The 7676-nt window shown below is 49.5% G+C and overlaps 1 long non-coding RNA gene across 3 annotated transcripts; it reads right to left on the reverse strand.

Moving 5' to 3' along the window:
• Positions 1-170: 170 nt before the first annotated feature.
• LOC114203881 (uncharacterized) lies at positions 171-7676 on the reverse strand. Of its 3 annotated transcripts, XR_015767112.1 has the most exons (5): positions 7488-7676; positions 6946-7139; positions 6173-6475; positions 5204-5335; positions 171-751 (listed from the first exon to the last, which is right to left on the reverse strand). It is a non-coding gene; the product is annotated as an uncharacterized LOC114203881 (long non-coding RNA). The 3 variants fall into 3 exon arrangements; XR_003608068.2 differs by lacking the exon at positions 7488-7676 and having other exon boundaries at positions 6946-7479; XR_003608069.2 differs by lacking the exons at positions 6173-6475; positions 7488-7676 and having other exon boundaries at positions 6946-7479.

A 7676-nucleotide genomic window follows, 5' to 3' on the forward strand; every position in this document is an offset into this window, starting at 1 on the left:
AACTGCCTAGAATGGCAAAAACAATCTTGAAAAGGAACAAAGCTGGAGGAATGAAACTATGTTATTTCAGGACTGACTATAAAGCTACAGTAGTAAAGAGAGTGTGGTAGAGACAAGTAGGTCGATGAAATGAACTAGAAACTTCAGAAATATACATATATGGTTAACTGTTTATTTATTTATTTTTTTTAACCAAGTTCCCAGGTCAATAGAACATGGGAGGGAAAGTCTCTTTAACAAATATTGCTGCAACAACTGTATATCCATACAGAATAAATGAACCTCAACCTCAACTCACTTTACACAAAAATTAATTTGATCATAGTGCTAAATGCAAAACTCACAACCATAAAGTTTGTATATAAGGCCACAAGGCACTATCTCTGTGACCCTCTGGTAAAAAAGATTTTTTGGACAGAACACAGAGAGCAATAATCATAGGGGAAAAAATGGATAAATTAGACTTCATGAAAGTTAAAATTTTCTGGTATCAAAAAAATATTAAGAAAACAAATAGATAAGCCAGAGAATGGGGACATATATCACAGCACATAAGAAGACAAACAACTCATGGGCTCCTGGGTGGCTCAGTCGTTAAGCGTCTGCCTTCGGCTCAGGTCATGATCCCAGGGTCCTGGGATCAAGCCCCGCATGGGCTCCCTGCTCCGCGGGAAGCCTGCTTCTCCCTCTCCCTTTTCCCCGGCTTGTGTTCCCTCTCTTGCTGTGTCTCTGTCAAATAAGTAAATAAAATCTTTAAAAAAAAAAAAAGGAAGATAAACAACTCAATAAGAAAAGTGGCAGAAGATATGAATAGACACTTCACAAAAGAAGATACAAAAATGAATCAATGAGCACATCAAAATTGTTCAACATCACTAGTCTCAGTTATTACACCTAAGGAAAAAGAAAAAATAGATAATTTGGACTTTGTCAAGATTAAAAACTTTTGTGCTTCGGAGGATATTATCACGTAAAAGAAAAGACAGCCCACGGAATGGGAGAAAATGTTTGCCTATCACATATCTGGTAAGGGACTTCTGCGTAGAACATACAAAGAACTCTTGCAACTCCATAATAAAAAGACAAATGACCCAAGTAAAAATTGAATAGACACTTCTCCAATGAAGACTCACAAATGGTCTATAAGCACAAGAACAGATGCTCAATCTCATTATCCTCATCAGGGAAATGCAAGTCAAAACCATCATGAGATACTTTATACTTAGGGTGTCTTCTTTAAAAAGACAGTACAAGTGCTGGCAAAGATGTGGGGAAACTGGAATCCTCATACACTGCTGGTAAGATTGTGAAATGATACAGCCACTCTTTTCTTTTTTATGTATTATTTGTTTCAGGGTACAGGTTTGTGATTCATCAGTCTTACACAATACACAGCACTCACCATAGCACATACCGTCCCCAGTGTCCATCACCCAGCCAGCCCATCCCTCCCACCCTCCTCCACTCCAGCAACCCTCAGTTTGTTTCCTGAGATTAAGAGTCTCTTATGGTTTGTCTCCCTCCCTGGTTCCGTCTTGGTTCAGTTTTTCTTCTCTTCCCCTATGATCCTCTGCCTTGTTTCTCAAATTCCACCTATGAGTGAGATAACACGATAATTGTCTTTCTCTGATTGACTTATTTTGCTTAGCATAATCAATACCCTCTAGTTCCATCCACGTCGTTGCAAATGGCAGGATTGCATTTTTGGTGGCTGCATAATATTCCATTGTATATATCTATACACCACATCCTTAGCCATTGATCTGTCGATGGACATCTGGGCTCTTTCCCTAGTTTGGCTATTCTGGACCATTGCTGCTATAAACGTTAGGGTGCAGGTGCCCCTTCGGCTCACTACATTTGTATCTTTGGGGTAAATAGCCGGTAGTGCAATGGTGGTACAGTCACTCTTGAAAACATTTGGCAGCTCCTCAAAGGCTAAACCTGGAGTCACTATCTGATCCAGCAGTTCCACTCAGGTATATACCCAAGAGAAATGAAAACATATGTCTCCACAGAAACTTGTACACAAATATTCATCCAGCAGTATTCATAATAGAAAAAGTGGAGACAACACAAATGTCCATCGAATGAGTAATGGATAAATAAGATGTGGTATGTTTTTACAAATGACTCTTATTCAGCAATAATAATAATGATGATGAAGTGCTGGTACAAGCCACAATGTACATGACCTCAAAAATACAATGCTAAGTGAGGGAAACCTACCACAAAAGACCACACACTTTCTTATCCCATTTACAGGAAATGTCCGGGATGGGGAAATCTATAAAAATGGAGTAGATTAAGGGTGGCCTAAGGCTTGGAGGGAGTTAGGAGGGAGATTGAAGAAGGGGGTTGAAGGCTAAGGAGTACATTACCCTTCCTGGGGTAATGAAAGTGTTCTGAAAGTGATGGTGCTGATGGATGCACCACATTGTGACTATAGTTAAAGCCACCAGTTGTACAACTTACGTGGGTAAACGGGAGGGTATGTAAATTATATCTCAATAAGAGTATGTCTGAAAAAAAGCTACAGTGAGTAACGCTACATACTCACTGGAATGAGTGAATTTAAAAGACTGAGAACAGTAACTGGTGGTGAGCACGTGAAAGAACTAAAACGCTCATCCATTGCTGGTGGAAGCATGAGATGTCACAACCACTTGGGAAAATAGGTTGGCAATTTTTTTGTAATGTTGAACATTCGTCTATCCTGAGAATCATTAATTCCACTCCTAGGAATTTCCTCAAGTGAAATGAAAACCCACGTCCACAAGAAGACTTGTACAAGAAAATCCATTGCAGCTTCATTCCTTATTGCCCCAAAGGGGAAACATCCCCAAAGCTTGCCCATAGGAAACCAGATAAGCAACTGATGGGCTATTCATCAAGCACAGACACTCCGAATGGAAGAGAATGGACAGCAGAGACATGCAACAACATGGATGAGTCTCAAAAACATGCACAGCAAAGAAGCTAGCCGCTGAAAGGGCATAATGGCTCGTTCCCTTTGTATGAAATCTGGTGGCAGGAAAAACTAATCTCCAGGGAGAGAAGTCAGAAAGTGGTTGCTCAGGATAAGGGGCCTTGATCTGGAAATGGGCCAGAGGAAAGACTTTGGTCATAGACACGTTCCATATCCTGCTTTGGGTGGCAGTTATCTGAATAGATACAATTGTTCAAGATCATCAAACTGAACGCCTATGAGGTGCACGTTTCAGTGTATGGTGAATTTACCTCAACCCGGCTAGGAAGGGTTGGGAACCAGAGTATGTAGCCAGGAAAGGGAGTCCTAGAAGTTGCTTGCTTCATCCATTCATTCAAAACACAATACATATCTATCGAGCCCCTACTAAACAGGCAGGCACTGTTCTGGAAGCTGGTATCCCTGGTGAGTTAGCTCCATGTTCTTGCCCTCATGGAGCCTACATTCCAGTGGGAGAGATAATTAACAAAATAAACACAGAAGCTCAGGTGCAGGGGGGAAAAGGATAAGGGGATTTAAAGTAATAGTTCTACTAAAAGCAGGAACTTTGCAGATTCTGGGCATCACCTTTGCTCAACAGGAACCCAAAGGTCCCTCCCTCCCCCCCTCCCTCCCTCCCTCCTTCCCTTCCTTCCTTCCTTCCTTCCTTCCCCCCTCCCTCCCTTCCTTCCTGTTGCTGTCCTCTTGCCCTATAAGCCTAGTGCTTCAGTGTGTGGGTCTTATAAGTTTCCTAGCTGAGTTGCCGCTAGCCTATGACTTTTCTGGCCCCCCTCTGAGGAACAAATATTGTAATCAAGACTTGCCCTCACGGATGTGCTCAGAGCCTGGCCCAGAACGGGCAGAACCTCCATCAGGTGATGTTGATTTGTAGATTGCACACAGTTGCAGGGGACAGCCTGAGGGCAGAGCTCACCAGAGCAGCCCGCGTCTCTCCACCTGACCTCCCAAACTTCCTGGCTTCTATCAGGGATAGCGATCTTTCTGAGGAATCCTGTGCCCTAACTCTGACTTGCTTTTGCTTCCCATCAGAGTCCTGGCAGCTGAACGACACCCAGCAATTGCACTGCTACATGTATTTGATCTTTGTCTTGTAGGGACGCCTGATGGAAGGGTGGACAGTCAGAGGACTCTTCTGAGAGGGCACTGCTGGGAGGGCAAAGATGATTGTCCTGTCAAAATTCCTCTCCCTGACAAAGGAAGGACGTGACCCCAGGCAGGTCACTGTCAGAGGAGACGAGAGAGACTGCTCTGTCTCCTGAATGGGTGGGCACTTCTCAGTGGCATTGCCTCCCTTTCATGACCTCATGGCCCCAAGTGTGGCTTTGGGCTTCACGGTGGAAGTGGCCCAGTGAAGGGGGGGGGGAAGACTTCCCTGGGAAGCCATGATCTCCCTTGAAGGGGAGCCTTCCACCCCTCTGGGAGGGGTCCCAGAGCTTCCCTGGGCTTTGAAGAAGCAGCCTTGCTGCTTCTCCCCATCTCACCTCCATGGCTGTGAGTCACTCTTTGCTGCAAAATCAGCTGCCAGGTCTGTCAAGGCAGTCCCTCGGGTGACTCTGACATGGCCTAGCCAAGGGTTCTGAAATGTCTGGGTACACACTGTGTGCTGGTCCCTGCTTCCTGGACTCACGTGGAAGACCCCAAGTCTTGGGCATCATGGTACCGATGCTGCGTGGCATTGTGGCCATCAAAACCACACCCTTTGTAGGTTTCAGTTTCTTTCCCTAGGCCACTGTTAGGCAACGGGGTGACACTGTAGTCATAAGCTGCCCCCTGGGAGGAGGGAAACTAGGAAGATTCCAGGGCCTGTTTCTTTCTTCCAACTCTGCTCCCACGTTTGTTCTTTCAATGCTTTGTCACTCAGTTTCTCTTCTGTGAAATGGGGGCAGGCCGACTTGGATCATCATGTGCTTCCCTCCCCAGGGTCAATCAATCTCCCAGGTGTTTGGGGACAGGATTAGGGCCCCTGTGAATGGCTTTCTGCACATGAATGACCTTCATCCCAGGACATCTTGTGATTCTTATGAATGCTGCCTCATGACATGGATGGGCCCCAGCCCTGGGGACAGTTTGGCCTCCCTGTTCTCTTCTTGACCCATTCAGGGAGAGGGAGCTCGGGGACACATCCATGGACGTATGGCGCATTAGGTTGCAGAAAGGAAGAGCAAGATGGAGCTGCAGCTCAGTGATGGGGTCCGGTCCTTGTGGAAAGCCTACCTTGTGGGTCTGTGAGCGTCCCCAGCCAGATGTCAAATGGGGGTGGGGGGCTGAGCGGAGGAATGCTCACAGATCTTCATGCAACTTGGACAGCCCACTTGACGTTCCCTTCCTTTTGCCCTTCCGGGCTCCCTGCAAAGAGAGGCCAGCAACATCCATAAGGCTCTGAGCCTGGGGAGGGAAGGCCCCAGGAACACCGGCTGGGGGCCCCAGAGGCATTCAGGCAACCCACCCCTGGCCCCTGGCCCAGCGCCCTCTAGCTCTGTCCTTCCTACCTTCTCTTTCCTCACACTCTGACACTTTAAAACACAGATCTAAGTCAACTCTGGGTGTATATAAGTAAAGGTGATACATTCCCTTGACCTAAGTCCCTACCCCACGAGTCAGAGAGACCAGGCCCATCTCCTCCCCCATGACCTATAGGTGTTGGACACGAGCCTTCTCCCAGCTGCTTTGGCTCAGCCCTTCTAGGTCCTGAGATTAAAGTGTCAGCTTGCTCAAATAAACAAGCACACCGAGACCGGTTGTGATCCGACCAGCCCCCTGTATTTGTCCACCCACACTGCCCATGGCATCGTGGCAGCAGGGCAAGAGGCTAGCACTGTACACAATGTCCCTGCAACTCTGACCTCAGGCTTTCCCATGCGATACAGTCAATGTGGAGAAGGGAGGGAAGCCAGCTCCTGCATCTGGCCTGGCGTTTGCCCCAGACAGTTCTCTGTGTGGAGAGATGGGGGAAGGACCCTCTTGGGCTTTGGAATCTTCCCTGTCCCTTGGCCCAAGCTGAGTCACAGGCAGCAGACAACCCAGAGAGCTAGGGTGAGTGGACTCCCCTCTTCCTTCCCAGAGGAGAGGGGCCCAGGCTGGTCTGCCCTTCTCGATCCTGTCCTGGCACCACTGGCTTCTGGAGGTGCTTGACTGAAGTAAGAGATGGGGCCCCCACACCTCCATGACTATGTTGGTTCTTACCCTCATTGAACGTTTATGGAACATCACATGGTCGTAGGCATGGTGCTAAGTGCTGAGGTCATAAGGAGCTCCTGACCTTGGGCAATCACCATAGAGGAGGAGATCCTTATGACTGGATGATGGAGCTTAGCACACAGTGAGAAGAGGTCCACAGCAGACCAGGTTGGGAGAAGCAGGGAATACTTTCTGGAGGAGATGGTGGTGCTAAATCCCATGGGGTCATTTAGGGTGAAACTGGAGGGGCGCCTGGATGGCTCAGTTGGTTCAGCATCTGTCTTTGGCTCAGGTCATGAACTGGGGGCCCTGTAATGGAGCCCTGTGTCAGGCTCCCCTCCTCCTGAGAGGAGCCTACTTCTCCCTCTCCCTCTGACCTTCCCCCCTCTACCTTCCTCATGCTTGTTTCTCTTTCTCTTTCAAATAAGTAAATAAATTCTCTAAAAAAAAAAAAGAGTGAACATGGAGAAGGTCCGTGGATCAGTTTAGAAACCCGAAGGATGAGTGTGTAAAGTGACACTTCCCTCAGTAGGCTCCTCCGTGGTGGTGCCTCCTAGACTCCAAGCCAGACAGAAGGTGCCACAGGTGCTTGGCTGAATGACCCTGGTGTTGTAGAGGCAGTGTGCTTCTCCAGCTAGCTGCCTGTGTTACCAGCTGACCCTCTCCAGCCCTTCTCCTGGAGGTTCTCTGTGAAGCACCAGACAGCAGGAGTGTGTATGTGTTTGTGTGTGTGTGTATGTGTGTTTGTGCATCCATGCTCACGTGTACAGGTTGCTTACCAGGGAAGGGTCTTCTAACAGGTTATTCTGTCCCGAGGGTATGTCTGCAGATCACGTAGCGTGGCCAGGAACAGGTAATGTCTCTGGGCAGAGTGCATGACCAGGCGACTGACAAGCTGGGTGACTCCTGGGGAAAAAGTTCTTCGGACCAGGGCCAGGGCCAGAGAGTTCACTGACTGCTTGCCAGGTGAGACCTGGGGACAAAGATCACGAGACAGAGGCCCAGACAGGAGATTCCCCAGCCCTTGCCATTGGCTGGGCGCAATCTGCTGTTCCTCGGCCGCGAGCTACTCGCTCCCCCTCCCCTCTCTTTCTCCTGCTCGGCTTCGCTTCCACCCGCCGCTGGGCCTGTGCCCGGCATCCCGCGGCCTCGGAGGCGCTCGGGAGCCTTCCCTCCGCTCGCGGGAGAGGGCCGGGGCCTGGTGTAGGGGGGTGGGGGGTGGGGGCGCGGGCACCCGCCCGGGACCGGATCCCCGCACTCGGCGGCGGGACTGGCCCCGCGGAAGTCTCCGCGGCAACAGCGGGGAAGCCCCGGGCCCGACCTCGGCGCGTGGCTCGCTCCCGCCTTCCCGCTCGCAGGAACGCGTGGGAGGGCAGGCGTGGCTTCAGAGCTGGGGTCGCGAGCCCAGGGGGCCGGCGGGGTCCCGCCTGACAGGGGGCATGAGGGACAGCTCCCCGCGCGGAGCCGGGCGGGGAGCTACTGCAGAACAATGGCCCCGCTCCGCCTACCA

Source organism: Eumetopias jubatus, unplaced genomic scaffold, assembly GCF_037043125.1.
Source record: "Eumetopias jubatus isolate StellerSeaLion01/CBP00866 unplaced genomic scaffold, mEumJub1_p1.0 scaffold_17, whole genome shotgun sequence".
NCBI classification, from domain to species: Eukaryota; Metazoa; Chordata; class Mammalia; order Carnivora; family Otariidae; genus Eumetopias; species Eumetopias jubatus.